This window comes from Lampris incognitus, chromosome 8, assembly GCF_029633865.1.
Source record: "Lampris incognitus isolate fLamInc1 chromosome 8, fLamInc1.hap2, whole genome shotgun sequence".
Classification (NCBI taxonomy): domain Eukaryota; kingdom Metazoa; phylum Chordata; class Actinopteri; order Lampriformes; family Lampridae; genus Lampris; species Lampris incognitus.
Genome location: NC_079218.1, coordinates 13,734,640 through 13,752,212, shown reverse-complemented (window position 1 = coordinate 13,752,212; position 17,573 = coordinate 13,734,640). Strand labels below are relative to the sequence as shown.

The window sequence follows — 17,573 nt, the reverse complement described above, 5'->3', positions numbered from 1 at the left end:
GAGCCTCGCCCCAGAATTCACTGTATGGGCTAAACCATTACTGAATCTGGTGGAGGAGGGGGGGTATACAGATTATACCACATCTCCCCCTTGTAAGTAGAACACATCACAGAACTGTTTTTTTATTTCTCTCTAAACTTGAAGGCCAGGGTAGAGTGCCTGAACCTTCAGAGTCATCTGAGGGGATTATATGGGTCCATGCCGTGTCTTTGTCCACGTCTGCGTCTACATTTTTGTCTTCGTTGATGGCTTGAAGAGCTGGCGCTGGATCGGCTGCCGGGAGAGCTTGGCCTGCTTCGTCCTGTGGGCCCGGGGACCACGGTCTTGCCCGGAACTGCGCCCAAGGAGGTAACACCGAGGGCGGTCTGACAGGACGCGGAAGTGGGGTAGGCTAAGCTAACTGCTAGCCCCATAAACCGTTTAATCTGCGTTAGTGTAGAAAAGCAGATGAAACACGACCATTTGATTCTAAAACATTTTAGTATCAAGTGGTCGTGTTGATTTATGATCAGAAGAAGGCAGAAACTTAGAAGAATATTCAGTTTCAGTGGGCTGAGGCCACGAATTCATGTAACACCATCAATCATTGCATATATTGTAGCAAATTCAAGGGGGGGCAGCAGTCCAGGAGCACCGCCACAGCCGGGACGCGAACCCATGTTTTCTTCACCGCAAGTGACAACGTTAACCAGTCGACTAACGTGTCTACGTATCCGTGTTTGTTAAAATATTGTAACGAATTCGGGGCGAGTGGCGGCGCTGTGGTTTGCGCGGTCTCCTCACAGCAAGAAGGTCCTGGGTTCGAGCCCCAGGGTAGTCTGCTGTGTGGAGTTTGCATGTTCTCCCCGTGTCTGCATGGGTTTCCTCCCACAGTCCAAAGACGTGTAAGTCAGGTGTTAGCTACAATTCACACAGGCTCACCAAAATTGGACAATAGAAGATTGGAAAAACGTTGCCTGGTCTGATGAGTCTCGATTTCTGCTGCGACATTCGGATGGTAGGGTCAGAATGTGGCGTCAACAACATGAAAGCATGGATCCATCCTGCCTTGTATCAAGGGTTCAGGCTGGTGGTGTAATGGTGTGGGGGATATTTTCTTGGCACACTTTGGGCCCCTTAGTACCAATTGAGCATCGTGTCAACGCCACAGCCTACCTGAGTATTGTTGCTGACCATGTCCATCCCTTTATGACCACAGTGTTCCCATCTTCTGATGGCTACTTCCAGCAGGATAACGCGCCATGTCATAAAGCTCGAATCATCTCAGGCTGGTTTCTTGAATATGACAAGGAGTTCACTCTACTCAAATGGCCTCCACAGTCACCAGATCTCAATCCAATAGAGCACCTTTGGGATGTGGTGGACCGGGAGATTCGCATCATGGATATGCAGCCGACAAATCTGCAGCAACTGCGTGATGCTTTCATGTCAATATGGACCAAACTCTCTGAGGAATGTTTCCAGTACCTTGTTGAATCTATGCCACGAAGGATTAAGGCAGTTCTGAAGGCAAAAGGGGGTCCAACCCGGTACTAGCAAGGTGTACCTAATAAAGTGGCCAGTGAGTGTATATATGTTGGGTATATGTGTTTTTGTAGTTTGGATATATGTGTTCTTTTAGTTTGGATGTGTTTTTGTCTTTGTGTTGCACTGCTGTGGGCTGGGGGAAACGATATTTCGTTTAATTTCATGTGCACAGGTGCATGGAATGAAATGACAAATAAATGTTCCTGATTCCTGATCTGTTCTCAGAACAAGAGAGGCAAGATTGAGATGGCTTGGACATGTGTGGAGGACAGATGCTGGGTATATTGGGGGAAGGTTACTGAATATGGAGCTGCCAGGGAAGAGGAAAAGAGGAAGGCCAAAGATGATGTTTATGGATGTGGTGAGGGAAGACATGCAGGTCGCTGTGGCGACCCCTAACGGGAGCAGCCGAAAGTAGTAGTATTAGTAGTATTAGTAGTCGATTCCTGATCTGTTCCGTTGCACTGCTGTGGGCTGGGAGAAACACAATTTCGTTTCTTTTATTTACGCAAGTACATAGATGAAATAACAAGAAAGTGAATCCTGAACCTGAAAACCTGGCCATTTCCACCACTGGATAGGCTGATGCTCCAACTGTTTGAAAACCTATTCCATGCTCAATTCAAACTCCCCCCACTCCCCTCACATATTCTGGTTTGACTACTGTGCACCTTCAACACAGTTGTCATTTAATATTTTCCCCCCTTTTCATTTGTTTTCCTTTTGTAGATTGACACGTCTGTGATCCCATTAATGTCAGACAGCGACTTGGCAAAATACATTCCAAAACCTGGGGACAGAATAGCCACAGTGGCATTCTGCGGGCAACCCAGCGTGTCCAGTAGTTCAAGAAAAGAATATATGATGTCAGGACTGCGACGGATTAACGTCAACAGGTGATGACATACCTGCCAAAAAGAATCACAGTCTTGGATTGGGAACAAATTTGCACAGAAGTTGGAAAGACGTCTTGAAACTGGACAGATGGATTTTGACATGAATGAACAGCGCGACAAACAAGTCAAGGCAGTAGTGGGGGGGGGAGACACTTGGCTGTTGACTTAAACAAAACACGTGATCACTATGATCTAACTACTCAGCGTTATCACGTCCGCAGCGGTTTCCGTAGTGTAGTGGTTATCACGTTCGCCTCACACGCGAAAGGTCCCCGGTTCGAAACCGGGCGGAAACATTGGTTACAACACATTTTGGAAGACCAGCTGAAACGGCATTTCGAGAGTATCTGATTTCCGTGTCGTGACGTATTTCCGAGTGACACTGTATAGACAGGCGGGACGTTGGCAGAAATCTGATTTGAATGTTGACAGGTGGGCGTGTTGCTAGCCAGCGAACTGATCACTCTCAGTTCTGTTCTGCTGAGAGTTGAAGATTGATTGATGGATGGATGTCATGACATTATTAGTTGAAATTGGTTGGTTCAAGGCTACGTTGTATATTGTTTTGGATTTCGATATAAACATACAAAAATGTATTTATTTATTGCATATATTGTTAGATAGGTACGTGCTCAATATGACCTGGGCTGTGATATAAGAGAGTTAAAAAGAAATCTTTCGTGTCTTCTCCACTTTAATTCCCTGTGTTTGTTCAGTCTAATTGGTTGTGCACTGGATCCCCATTGACATGGATATGTCTACGGGAATAGAAAACGAATATGCTGAGCTGGTGTGTCCATTAAATCCATGGTATGCATATTTAAACCAACAGAGGGCAGCATTACCCTAGCTTTTGAAAGCCGACTTGCACTCCCTATGCCATGTTTTATATTCATTCAATTTATTTTATGCAATTATTTGTATTTTGTGTATTGAGTGTAAAGCACTTTGTAACTGTATGTTTTTAAAAGTGCTATATGAATAAAATTGTGCGTGCTTGCTTAATTCTGAAACGCACACATTAACCAAAATATTACAAATATACTTGCCTGAATGCATCACGGTTTAATCATACCAGCCTTATACATCATCAGAGGTGATGTTACAGGCACCAAGACGAACAGTAGCGGCATCACGTAGCCTGGCACGGTGCCCCTCCCCCCCACATCAGCATAAAGTGTATTGATGCATGCTCAATAATCCAGGTAAGGACATCACAGAAGGATGAACCAGTTCATCTGGACATTTCTTGGAAGAAAGGTTTCATCACTCACCCAAGTGACTTCTTCAGTCTCAGCTGGCTGCAGGTGTCCCCACCCCTTATCTCTGTTCTTACTTTCCTGCGGTGTTGGAACAGTTGGGACGCGCATTTCCAAACACCGTGTCTCAGGTGCGTTCAACCCCAGAAATCGGTCCACCCCAAGGACTGCCACGTGCGAGTACTAAAAGACTTCAGGTGGTTCAGAATGCTGCTACTAGAGTCCTAACTAAAACTAGAAAACTTGACCATATTACACCAATTCTTGCCTCCCTTCATTGTCTTCATGTTAGATCACAATACAAGGTGCTTCTGCTGACTTATAAAATCCTAAATGGGCTTGCCCCATCTCACCTGTCTGATCTCCTTAAACCGTACATTCCATCTCGAGCTCTTCACTCTCTAAATACAGGGCTCCTGTGTGTACCCAAAGTTAAAAGTAGTCAGCTGGTGGCAGGGCCTTTTCCTATCGGGCCCCTTTCTTGTGTGCAATAACCTGCCTGCTGCCGTCAAACCATCAGAGTCTGTTGAGTCCTTCACATCCAAACTTAAAACTCATCTTTTTGCCTTAGCCTACAATTATTTGCCTTTGAATTGAGTACTTGACGTCCTGTACTGTATGACGGTCTGATTCTGTCTCAATGAATTTAGCTGGTCTGCCGACGATATTCATATAATTAAAGTATAGATTAATTACTATTGCCGCTGTTCTCTTCTCTCACGTGTCTTTTCTGTCTCTGGATGATGTCTTCTCCGTTCTCTTCTTCTGTGTATGTGAATGGTGTAGTGTGTTTCCCCCATGTGCACATGTAGTCTGTCCTCCTTCCAGGTCTCCATGGTGACGGTGGCTGCCACCTGGAAACTGCTTGGCATCCTCCTATTCACATTTTTGTATATATCGTATTAATCCATATGATTTTGTTTCCCTGATTCAAGGTTATATCCTTCTCACTCCGGTTTGTGACTAATCATTTAATAAATAATACACGTCGTTAAGGTGATCAATATTATGTACCCGTTCAGCGTGGTACCGTCCACAGAGGTTTCCGTAGTGTAGTGGTTATCACGTTCGCCTCACACGCGAAAGGTCCCCGGTTCGAAACCGGGCGGAAACATGTGTTTTTAAAGTCCAGCTGAAATGGTATTTCGAGAGTATCTGATTTCCATATCGTGACGTATTTCCGAGTGAAACTGTACAGATAGGCGGGACATAACGTTGGGAGGAATTTGATTTCAATGTTGAGAAGTGGGCGCGATGCTACCCAGCGAACTAATCAATCTTAGTTCTGTTCTGCTGAATGTTGAAGATTGATTGATGCCTGGATGTCATGATATTATTAGTTGAAAATGCTTGGTTCAAGGCTATATATATTGTTTTGAAATTTGATATAGAAATACAAAGAAATTGTTTGGTTCAAGGCTACATAGCAACAAATCATATTGTTGCGAATTCGCGGGGCATCCACAAGAACTGCCACAGCCGGGACGCGAACCCGTATGGCCGGAAACGCTGGAGACATCGCTATAACCGCTCCAAGAATGGGGCCGACCCGTTAGCCAAGGGCTACCGATGCTGCCTGCCCTTCCACTCCTCACATAAGTTTTTCTTTTATTACATGATGATGCTGGTCGCGTGGCCTGGGTCCTGGACTGCTGGACACTGGTTGGCATCCTGTGCATCATGCTCTTCATAAATTTTATGTCCATTATAATTCCGTTATCCTCCTTCAATGTTGTATTTCGTAAATTGCGTGAACATAACATCCATTGCACGCTGTCCGTCTTGGGAGAGAGATCCCTCCTCTGTTGCTCTCCCTGAGGTTTCTTCCTGTTTTTTCTCCCTTTTAAAGGGGTTTTTAGGGAGTTGTTCCTTATCGGATGAGAGGGTCTAAGGACAAGATGTTGTGTTGCTGTTAAGCCCACTGAGGCAAATTTGTAATTTGTGATATTGGGCTACACAAATAAAACTGATATTCATCCATGATCATTACAATATTGCAGCGAATTCAGGGAGGGGGGGGCATACTTGAACCACCGCAGCCGGGACGCGAACCCGGGTCGCCTGCGCTAGCCAGTCGACTAAAGGGCCCGACTTGTTACAAGAGCTAGCGAGTCATCCGTGGTCGTTACACTACCTCCCCCCTCCCTACTTAGGGGAGCGCGTCCCCGAGCTTCAGCATATCAACCTCCTCATCCCTCTGGGCGCACGCGCTTCTGAAGGGCTAACGGTCTCACCATCCCACTTCTGACACCAATGTAGCGAATTCGGGGAGCAGCAGGGAACTGCCGCAACTGGGACGCGAACACGGATCTTCCGGACCACGGGCGACTACGTTAACTAGTCGACTGAAGTATTCGACCCGGATTCGGGTCCCGAATGCAGCAGTTCCCGGCTGCCCTGGGAATTCACTACAATATGTTTTTTTTATTATTTTATTTTGATGTAAAAATAGAAAGAAATTGGGTTTTTTTCTTTGTATTTTTTGGCATATACAGTTAACCAGGTACTTGAATATTGTAGCGAATTCGGGGGGCTGCCGGGATCTGCTGCAGCCGGGACGCCTGCACCACGGGCGACTGCGGGAATAACCTGCCTGCTGCCGTCAGACAATCAGAGTATGTTGAGTCCTTCACATCCAAACTTAAAACTCATCTTTTTGCCTTAGCCTACAACTATTTGCCTTTGAATTGACTACTTGACGACCTGTACTATATGGCGGTCAGATTCTGTCTCAAGGAATTTAGCTGGTCTGCCGATGAGATTAATATAATTAAAGTATAGATTATTTACTATTGCCACTGTTCTCTTCTCTCATGTCTTTTCTGTCTCTGGATGATGTCTTCTCCCTTCTCTTCTGTGTATGTGAATGGTGTAATGTGAGTTTCCCCCATGTGCACATGTAGTCTGTCCTCCTTCCACGTCTCCATGGTGACGGTGGCCGCCACCTGGAAACTGCTTGGCATCCTCCTAATCACATTTTTTTATATATCGTATTAATCCATATGATTTTGTTTTCCTGATTCAAGGTTATATCCTTCTCACTCCGCTGTGTGACTAATCATTTAATATACAATACACGTCGTCAAGGTGATCAATATGATGGAACCGTTCAGCGTGGTGCCGTCCACAGAGGTTTCCGTAGTGTAGTGGTTATCACGTTCGCCTCACACGCGAAAGGTCCCCGGTTCGAAACCGGGCGGAAACATCGGTTATAACACATTTTGGAAGTCCAGCTGAAACGGCATTTCGAGAGTATCTGATTTCCGTGTCGTGACGTATTTCCGAGTGACACTGTATAGACAGGCGGGACGTTGGCAGAAATCTGATTTGAATGTTGACAGGTGGGCGTGTTGCTAGCCAGCGAACTAATCACTCTCAGTTCTGTTCTGCTGAGAGTTGAAGATTGATTGATGGATGGATGTCATGACATTATTAGTTGAAATTGGTTGGTTCAAGGCTACGTTGTATATTGTTTTGGATTTCGATATAAACATACAAAAAATGTATTTATTTATTGCATATATTGTTAGATAGGTACGTGCTCAATATGACCTGGGCTGTGATATAAGAGAGTTAAAAAGAAATCTTTCGTGTCTTCTCCACTTTAATTCCCTGTGTTTGTTCAGTCTAATTGGTTGTGCACTGGATCCCCATTGACATGGATATGTCTACGGGAATAGAAAACGAATATGCTGAGCTGGTGTGTCCATTAAATCCATGGTATGCATATTTAAACCAACAGAGGGCAGCATTACCCTAGCTTTTGAAAGCCGACTTGCACTCCCTATGCCATGTTTTATATTCATTCAATTTATTTTATGCAATTATTTGTATTTTGTGTATTGAGTGTAAAGCACTTTGTAACTGTATGTTTTTAAAAGTGCTATATGAATAAAATTGTGCGTGCTTGCTTAATTCTGAAACGCACACATTAACCAAAATATTACAAATATACTTGCCTGAATGCATCACGGTTTAATCATACCAGCCTTATCATACCAGCCTTATACATCATCAGAGGTGATGTTACAGGCACCAAGACGAACAGTAGCGGCATCACGTAGCCTGGCACGGTGCCCCTCCCCCCCACATCAGCATAAAGTGTATTGATGCATGCTCAATAATCCAGGTAAGGACATCACAGAAGGATGAACCAGTTCATCTGGACATTTCTTGGAAGAAAGGTTTCATCACTCACCCAAGTGACTTCTTCAGTCTCAGCTGGCTGCAGGTGTCCCCACCCCTTATCTCTGTTCTTACTTTCCTGCGGTGTTGGAACAGTTGGGACGCGCATTTCCAAACACCGTGTCTCAGGTGCGTTCAACCCCAGAAATCAGTCCACCCCAAGGACTGCCACGTGCGAGTACTAAAAGACTTCAGGTGGTTCAGAATGCTGCTACTAGAGTCCTAACTAAAACTAGAAAACTTGACCATATTACACCAATTCTTGCCTCCCTTCATTGTCTTCATGTTAGATCACAATACAAGGTGCTTCTGCTGACTTATAAAATCCTAAATGGGCTTGCCCCATCTCACCTGTCTGATCTCCTTAAACCGTACATTCCATCTCGAGCTCTTCACTCTCTAAATACAGGGCTCCTGTGTGTACCCAAAGTTAAAAGTAGTCAGCTGGTGGCAGGGCCTTTTCCTATCGGGCCCCTTTCTTGTGTGCAATAACCTGCCTGCTGCCGTCAAACCATCAGAGTCTGTTGAGTCCTTCACATCCAAACTTAAAACTCATCTTTTTGCCTTAGCCTACAATTATTTGCCTTTGAATTGAGTACTTGACGTCCTGTACTGTATGACGGTCTGATTCTGTCTCAATGAATTTAGCTGGTCTGCCGACGATATTCATATAATTAAAGTATAGATTAATTACTATTGCCGCTGTTCTCTTCTCTCACGTGTCTTTTCTGTCTCTGGATGATGTCTTCTCCGTTCTCTTCTTCTGTGTATGTGAATGGTGTAGTGTGTTTCCCCCATGTGCACATGTAGTCTGTCCTCCTTCCACGTCTCCATGGTGACGGTGGCTGCCACCTGGAAACTGCTTGGCATCCTCCTAATCACATTTTTGTATATATCGTATTAATCCATATGATTTTGTTTCCCTGATTCAAGGTTATATCCTTCTCACTCCGGTTTGTGACTAATCATTTAATAAATAATACACGTCGTTAAGGTGATCAATATTATGTACCCGTTCAGCGTGGTACCGTCCACAGAGGTTTCCGTAGTGTAGTGGTTATCACGTTCGCCTCACACGCGAAAGGTCCCCGGTTCGAAACCGGGCGGAAACATGTGATTTTAAAGTCCAGCTGAAATGGTATTTCGAGAGTATCTGATTTCCATATCGTGACGTATTTCCGAGTGAAACTGTACAGATAGGCGGGACATAACGTTGGGAGGAAATTGATTTCAATGTTGAGAAGTGGGCGCGATGCTACCCAGCGAACTAATCAATCTTAGTTCTGTTCTGCTGAATGTTGAAGATTGATTGCTGCCTGGATGTCATGATATTATTAGTTGAAAATGCTTGGTTCAAGGCTATATATATTGTTTTGAAATTTGATATAAAAATACAAAGAAATTGTTTGTTTCAAGGCTACATAGCAACAAATCATATTGTTGCGAATTCGCGGGGCATCCACAAGAACTGCCACAGCCGGGACGCGAACCCGTATGGCCCGAACCGCTGGAGACATCGCTATAACCGCTCCAAGAATGGGGCCGACCCGTTAGCCAAGGGCTACCGATGCTGCCTGCCCTTCCACTCCTCACATAAGTTTTTCTTTTATTACATGATGATGCTGGTCGCGTGGCCTGGGTCCTGGACTGCTCCGTTGGCATGTGGATACTGGTTGGCATCCTGTGCATCATGCTCTTCATAAATTTTATGTCCATTATAATTCTGTTATCCTCCTTCAATGTTGTATTTCGTAAATTGCGTGAACACAACATCCATTGCACGCTGTCCGTCTTGGGAGAGAGATCCCTCCTCTGTTGCTCTCCCTGAGGTTTCTTCCTGTTTTTTCTCCCTTTTAAAGGGGTTTTTAGGGAGTTGTTCCTTATCGGATGAGAGGGTCTAAGGACAGGATGTTGTGTTGCTGTTAAGCCCACTGAGGCAAATTTGTAATTTGTGATATTGGGCTACACAAATAAAACTGATATTCATCCATGATCATTACAATATTGCAGCGAATTCGGGGGGGGGGGGTGCATACTGGAACCACCGCAGCCGGGACGCGAACCCGGGTCGCCTGCGCTAGCCAGTCGACTAAAGGGCCCGACTTGTTACAAGAGCTAGCGAGTCATCCGTGGTCGTTATACTACCTCCCCCCTCCCTACTTAGGGGAGCGCGTCCCCGAGCTTCAGCATATCAACCTCCTCATCCCTCTGGGCGCACGCGCTTCTGAAGGGCTAACGGTCTCACCATCCCACTTCTGACACCAATGTAGCGAATTCGGGGAGCAGCCGGGAACTGCCGCAACTGGGACGCGAACACGGATCTTCCGCACCACGGGCGACTACGTTAACTAGTCGACTAAAGTATTCGACCCGGATTTGGGTCCCGAATGCAGCAGTTCCCGGCTGCCCTGGGAATTCACTACAATATGTTTTTTTTATTATTTTATTTTGATGTAAAAATAGAAAGAAATTGGGTTTTTTTCTTTGTATTTTTTGGCATATACAGTTAACCAGGTACTTGAATATTGTAGCGAATTCGGGGGGCTGCCGGGATCTGCTGCAGCCGGGACGCCTGCACCACGGGCGACTGCGGGAATAACCTGCCTGCTGCCGTCAGACAATCAGAGTATGTTTAGTCCTTCACATCCAAACTTAAAACTCATCTTTTTGCCTTAGCCTACAACTATTTGCCTTTGAATTGACTACTTGACGACCTGTACTATATGGCGGTCAGATTCTGTCTCAAGGAATTTAGCTGGTCTGCCGATGAGATTAATATAATTAAAGTATAGATTATTTACTATTGCCACTGTTCTCTTCTCTCATGTCTTTTCTGTGTCTGGATGATGTCTTCTCCCTTCTCTTCTGTGTATGTGAATGGTGTAATGTGAGTTTCCCCCATGTGCACATGTAGTCTGTCCTCCTTCCACGTCTCCATGGTGACGGTGGCCGCCACCTGGAAACTGCTTGGCATCCTCCTAATCACATTTTTTTATATATCGTATTAATCCATATGATTTTGTTTTCCTGATTCAAGGTTATATCCTTCTCACTCCGCTGTGTGACTAATCATTTAATATACAATACACGTCGTTAAGGTGATCAATATCATGCAACCGTTCAGCGTGGTACCGTCCACAGAGGTTTCCGTAGTGTAGTGGTTATCACGTTCGCCTCACACGCGAAAGGTCCCCGGTTCGAAACCGGGCAGAAACATGTGTTTTTGAAGTCCAGCTGAAATGGCATTTCGAGAGTATCTGATTTCCATATCGTGACGTATTTCCGAGTGAAACTGTACAGACAGGCGGGACATAACGTTGGGAGGAATTTGACTTGAATGTTGAGAAGTGGGCGCGATGCTACCCAGCGAACTAATCAATCTTAGTTCTGTTTCACTGAAAGTTGGAGATTGATCGATGGCTGGATGTCATGATATTATTAGTTGAAAATGGTTGGTTCAAGGCTATATATATTGTTTTGGAATTTGATGGAAGAATACAAAGAAATTGTTTGGTTCAAGGCTACGTAGACACAAATCATATTGTTGCAAATTCGGGGGGCAACCACAGGAACTGCCGCAGCCGGGACGCGAACTCGTATATCGCTGACCGCTCGACTAAAAGGTCCGAACCGTTAGCCAAAGGCCAACGTGTCTACTCATACATGCACGTTATCACAGCGACTGCCGCAGCCGGGACACGAACCGGTGTCACACACACACCGCAGGAGACATCGCTAACCGCTCGGCTAAAGTGTCCGACCCGCTAGCCAAGGGCTACCGAGGCTATTCATCCGTGATCGTTACAATATTGCAGCGAATTCGGGGGGGGGGGCAGCCGGGAACCGCCGCAGCCGGGACGCGAACCCGGGTCGCCTGCGCTAAACAGTTGACTAAACGGCCAAGAGCTAGCGAGTCTAGTCATCCGCGGTCGTTACACTACCACTCCCCCTCCCTACTTCGGGTAGCCGCGTCCCCGCGCTTCAGCATATCAACTTCCTCATCCCTCTGGGCGCACGCGCTTCCGAAGGGCTCACGGTCTCACCATCCCACTTCTGACACCAATGTAGCGAATTCGAGTGGCAGCCGGGACCGACCGCACCCGGGACGCGAACCACGGGCGACTACGTTAATCAGTCGACTAAGGGGTCCGACCCGGGTTTTGGTCCCGACTGCGGTGGTTCCCGGCTGCGCCCTGAATTCGCTACAATATTTTGTTTTCGATTTTGATATAGAAATGCAAAGAAATTGATTTCTTTTTTGGGATTGTTTTTTTTGGGGGGCATATACTGTTAAATACGTAGATGCTCAATATGACCTTGGGTGTGATATGAAAGAGTTAAAAACGCATTATTTTTTTCATCTCGACTTTAATTCCCTATATTTGTTCAGTCTAATTGGTTCATTTTTCGTTTTATCTCGACTTTAATTCCCTGTAATTGTTCAGTCTAATTGGTTGTGCGCTGTATCACCAGTGACACGGATAATTATTCGAATAAACATCCTAGAATGCACTGGGACACATCATCAGTGATGCTACTTGAGATCCTCATGTGTTTCGGGTCTTTCAACATCATACACCCTCTCTCAGGCAACCCAGCCAGGGTTGATCAGGCCCTGGCTTGTGTCGTAGCAGCATTGGCTGACAGATCACTCCTTCTGATCCAAAACCACCTAGAGGCCCTCTCTGCAGCCTCCATGGAAGGCTCGACAGCTTTCCTTTTAGCACCCCCAGTGATACCAAGTAGAATGTAGAGCTTGCAAAGTGAGCGGCCAGCAAAGCCTCTATACCCCACTTCAACGGGCTCACAATTAACCTTCCAGCCTCTCCTCCGGCAGATCCACCAGCTCCTGGTACTTGGACCGCTTCAGCTCATTTGACTCCATTCGGTCCTCCCAGGGAACTGTAAGCACTATAAGGAGCACCTGCTTTGAAGAGACTGAAAATAGCAATATGTCTGACCTCAATGAAGTTGCCTTCTTAACGGAGCTCAGCTAGCGGTGGTTTCTCCTCCTCGGTTCCTACCTTGAACTGCCTTGCCAGAGTCCGAAGCTCTTGCCACAGTTGCTGGATCTTGTCTGCCCTTCGGTTCATGGTGCAGTTGGGTCTGGTAGTCTTGCCCTTTTCAATACCAAACCTCTTTGCTGCAAAACTGACAATTATGGTTGTCCTTGTTAGAAGTGGTCTGTCTGCGTATGCTTTTGCAATGATGATTCTGGTCACATCCTCGTCAAATTGGCAACACTGTCTGTGCTGGCTTGCTGGAGGCCACTTGATTCGACTCTGCTGAACTACTCTGCTGAGAGCCAGAGCGCTTAGCACATGGAGTTCCTGGCTCTGTGGGGTGTCTCTGGGCCGGGCTCCTCCTGCGTCTCACCAGGAGTGGATCCTGTGCGCTGCGCTGCTCCCCTCTGCATCAAGCATTTCATTCGGGCCTGATGGATTTTAAGTTGTCATCACTGATAATCCGTTTGCCAAGGTCGTCATCGTTAGGTCCATCCTATTAGGGTTCTCATTCTCCCCCCGGGCTCCCTATCTATGTGAGATTAGATTTCAGGTGCTTCTGCTGACTTATAAAATCCTAAATGGATTTGCCCCCATCATACTTACCTGATCTCCTTAAACCGTACATTACACCTCGAGCTCTTCGCTCTCAAAATGCAGGGCTCCTGTGTGTACCCAAAGTTAAAAAGTAGTCGGCTGGTGCAGGGCCTTTTCTATCGTGCCGCATTCTTGTGGAATAACCTGCCTGCTGCCGTCAGACAATCAGTCTGTTGATTCCTTTAAATCCAATCTTAAAACTCATCATTTTGCCTTAACGTACAATTGAGCACTTCAAGACTTGTACGGTTTCTGTCTCAATGAATTTACCATGCACTGTTCTGCCGACGACAATATAGAGAATAGATTGTTCTCTTCTCTCACGTGTCTTTTCTCTCTCTGAATGATGCCTTCTCCTTTCTCGTCTTCTGTGTATGTGAATTGTTTGATGTAAGTCGCCCCCATGTGCACATGTAGTCAGCCTGTCCTCCTTCCAGGTCTCCATGGTGATGGTGGTCACCGCCTGGACACTGCTTGGCATCCTCCTCATCACATTTTTTATGTATCTTATAAATCCATATAATTTTGTTATCCTGTTTAAATGTTATATTCCTCTCACTCCGATGTGTGACTAATGTTTTCCTTGTCTCTTCTCCCGTGTGTGTGAACGGTGTGACGTGAGTCTCTCTTGTGTGCATGTGTAGTCTCCTCTTGCCAGGTCTAAATGGTGATTGTGGTCGCGTGGCTCGGGTCCTGGACTGATCCGGTGGCGTCTGGACACTGCTTGGCATCCTCCTCGTCATATTCTTCATAAGTTTTATAATTCCCTTATAATTCCGTTATCCTCTTTCAGTGTTGTATTGTGTAAATGGTGTAAACACAACATCCATTACACGTTGTGCGTCTTGGGAGAGAGACCCCTCCTCTGTTGCTCTCCCTCCTGAGGTTTCTTCTTATCCTTCCTCCCTGTTAAAGGGTTTCTTTAGGGAGTTCTTCCTTATCTCATGCGAGGGTCTAAGGACAGGATGTTGTGTTGCTGTTGTAAAGGCGGATTTGTGATAATGAGCTATGCAAATAAAATTGACTTGATTGTTACAATGTTGAACATGTGAGTTAATCACTGCCTCACGTTTCCTTCCAGTGCTTCCACTGGGCAGCATCTGGCAAAACCGGTAGGTACCTTAACCCTGTGTGAAATACAGGTCTTATTTGGAGAGATTTTGTTCTTTTGTGTGATTGTTTTTTTCATATGGGAAATGTTCTGCCCTCTAGCGGCTAGTTTTGTCGTACAAAGTGACATCCATTTGATCTCACAGACTTTGGTAGCGCACTTATCTAATCCAGTCCATCAAGTGGTCTGCTCTCTGAGCTGTGGATGAGAAGAGAGGTGCGGTAACGGCAGCGTACCGGAAATGCAAATATGGTTAAAAGGTTGGTGCAGTCGTCGTAGGTGGAGAAGGTGAGCTACCGATATAACATGACAGCTCCGTTCCAGTGCGAAACACGTAACCGTGAAAAGTGTTCAACCAATCACGACCGTTTCACCTCCGTTGGTGTAATGCGGTCAGCGTGTTAGTGAGGAGGGGTCGTGTGGAGTTCTGATCAGAAGTGGGCAGAAACTGAGAAGAATATCCCGTGTCAGTGGATTGAGGCAGCGCAATAATGTAACGCCATCAATCACCGATACACGTGGTTAAGGTGATCAATATGATGTAGCTATTCAGCGTTATAACGTCCACAGCGGTTTCCGTAGTGTAGTGGTTATCACGTTCGCCTCACACGCGAAAGGTCCCCGGTTCGAAACCGGGCGGAAACACGTGATCTGATACGTTTTTAAAGTCCAGCTGAAATGGCATTGATAGATGGATGTCTTGGTGTTGTTGGTCGACATTGATTGGTTCAAGGCTCCGTAGCCACAAATCATATTGTAGCGAATTCGGGGGGCAGCCGCGAACCGCCGGAACGTGAACCCGGGTCGCCTGTGCTAACCCGTCGACTAAAGGATCCGACCCGTTAGCCAAGAGCTAGCGAGTCTAGTCATCCGTGGTCCTTACATTAATCCCCCACCCCCTCAAATTCGGGACGCGCTTTCCGAATTTGGGGGGGGGGTAAAGTCGCTTCCCGAATTTGGGGAGTGATAATAATATTATCAGCTTTCTCACGCCCCTCGGCGCACGCGCTTCTGATGGCCTCGCGGTCTCTCCACCTCTGACGCCAGAGTAGTCAGCTGGTGGCAGGGCCTCCTCCTATCGGGCCCCGCAACCTGCTGCTGACAATCAGCCTGTTGACTCCTTTAAATCCAAGCTCAAAACTAATCTTTTTGCCTTTAGTACCCTTTAAACTTAGTACCCTTTAAACTTAGTACCCTTTAAATCCAAACTGAAAACTCAACTTTTTTCTTTAACTTACAATTAGTTGCCTTTAAATTTAGCTCTTCAAGACCTGTACTGCATGGCGGTCGGTTTCTGTCTCAGTGAATTTACCAATCACTGTCTGGTGTGATGTGAGTCTCCCCCATGTGCACATGTAGTCAGTCTGTCCTCTTTCCAGGTCTCCATGGTGATGGTGGTCGTCACCTCGACACTGCTTGGCATCCTCCTCATCACATTTTTTTAATGTATCTTATAAATCCATATAATTCTGTTCCCCTGTTTCAGTGTTATATTCTTGTCTCACTCAGATGTGTCACTGATGTGTTTCTTGTCTTTTCTGCCATGTGTGTGAATGGTGTGATGTGAGTCTCTCTTGTGTGCATGTGTAGTCTCCTCCTGCCAGGTCTACATGGCGATGCTGTTCGCGTGGCTCGGGTCCTGGACTGTTCCGGTGGCGTCTGGACACTGCTTGGCATCCTCCTCATCATATTCTTCATAAATTGTATAATTCCCTTATCCTCTTTCAGTGTTGTATTGTGTAAATGGTGTAAACACAACATCCATTGCACGTTGTGCGTCTTGGGAGAGAGACCCCTCCTCTGTTGCTCTCCCTCCTGAGGTTTCTTCTTATCCTTCCTCCCTGTTAAAGGGTTTTTTAGGGAGTTCTTCCTTATCTCATGCGAGGGTCTAAGGACAGGCTGTTGTGTTGCTGCTGTAAAGGTGGATTTGTGATAATGAGCTATACAAATAAAATTGACTTGACTGTTACAATGTCGAACATGTGAGTAAATCACTGCCTCACGTTTCCTTCCAGTGCTTCCACTGGGCAGCATCTGGCAAAACCGGTAGGTACCTTAACCCTGTGTGAAATACAGGTCTTATTTGGAGAGATTTTGTTCTTTTGTGTGTTTGTTTTTCATATGGGAAATGTTCTGCCCTCTAGCGGCTAGTTTTGTCGTACAAAGTGACATCCATTTGATCTCACAGACTTTGGTAGCGCAATTATCTAATCTAGTCCATCAAGTGGTCTGCTCTCTGAAGCTGTGGATGAGAAGAGAGGTGCGGTAACGGCAGCGTACCGGAAATGCAAATATGGTTAAAAGGTTGGTACAGTCGTCGTAGGTGGAGAAGGTGAGCTACCGGTATAACATGACAACTCCGTCCCAGTGCGAAACATGTAACCGTGAAAAGTGTTCAACCAATCACGACCCGTTTCATCTCCGTTGGTGTAATGCGGTCAGCGTGTTAGTGAGGAGGGGTCGTGTGGAGTTCTGATCAGAAGTGGGCAGAAACTGAGAAGAATATCCCGTGTCAGTGGATTGAGGCAGCGCAATAATGTAACGCCATCAATCACTGATACACGTGGTTAAGGTGATCAATATGATGCAGCTATTCAGCGTTATAACGTCCACAGCGGTTTCCGTAGTGTAGTGGTTATCACGTTCGCCTCACACGCGAAAGGTCCCCGGTTCGAAACCGGGCGGAAACACGTGATCTGATACGTTTTTAAAGTCTAGTTGAAATGGCATTGATAGATGGATGTCATGGTGTTGTTGGTCGACATTGATTGGTTCAAGGCTCCGTAGCCACAAATCATATTGTAGCGAATTCGGGGGGCAGCCGCGAACCGCCGGAACGTGAACCCGGTCGCCTGCGCTAACCCGTCAACTAAAGCATCCGACCCGTTAGCCAAGAGCTAGCGAGTCTAGTTATCCGTGGTCCTTACCCTACCCCCCCCCCCTCAAATTCGGGACGCGCGTCCTCGCGCTTCAGTATTATCAGCTTCCTCACGCC

At 46.2% G+C, this 17,573-nt stretch overlaps 7 non-coding genes across 7 annotated transcripts; all 7 read left to right on the top strand.

Moving 5' to 3' along the window:
* The first annotated feature begins 2,646 nt into the window (after positions 1-2,646).
* Positions 2,647-2,719, top strand: trnav-cac (transfer RNA valine (anticodon CAC)). The gene has a single exon. It is a non-coding gene; the product is annotated as a tRNA-Val (tRNA).
* A 2,004-nt stretch (positions 2,720-4,723) lies between these two features.
* On the top strand, positions 4,724-4,796 carry trnav-cac (transfer RNA valine (anticodon CAC)). The gene has a single exon. It is a non-coding gene; the product is annotated as a tRNA-Val (tRNA).
* A 2,018-nt stretch (positions 4,797-6,814) lies between these two features.
* Positions 6,815-6,887, top strand: trnav-cac (transfer RNA valine (anticodon CAC)). Its single transcript has one exon. It is a non-coding gene; the product is annotated as a tRNA-Val (tRNA).
* Positions 6,888-8,906: 2,019 nt separating this feature from the next.
* On the top strand, positions 8,907-8,979 carry trnav-cac (transfer RNA valine (anticodon CAC)). The gene has a single exon. It is a non-coding gene; the product is annotated as a tRNA-Val (tRNA).
* A 2,031-nt stretch (positions 8,980-11,010) lies between these two features.
* On the top strand, positions 11,011-11,083 carry trnav-cac (transfer RNA valine (anticodon CAC)). The gene has a single exon. It is a non-coding gene; the product is annotated as a tRNA-Val (tRNA).
* A 4,067-nt stretch (positions 11,084-15,150) lies between these two features.
* trnav-cac (transfer RNA valine (anticodon CAC)) lies at positions 15,151-15,223 on the top strand. Its single transcript has one exon. It is a non-coding gene; the product is annotated as a tRNA-Val (tRNA).
* A 1,972-nt stretch (positions 15,224-17,195) lies between these two features.
* On the top strand, positions 17,196-17,268 carry trnav-cac (transfer RNA valine (anticodon CAC)). The gene has a single exon. It is a non-coding gene; the product is annotated as a tRNA-Val (tRNA).
* Positions 17,269-17,573: the final 305 nt, after the last annotated feature.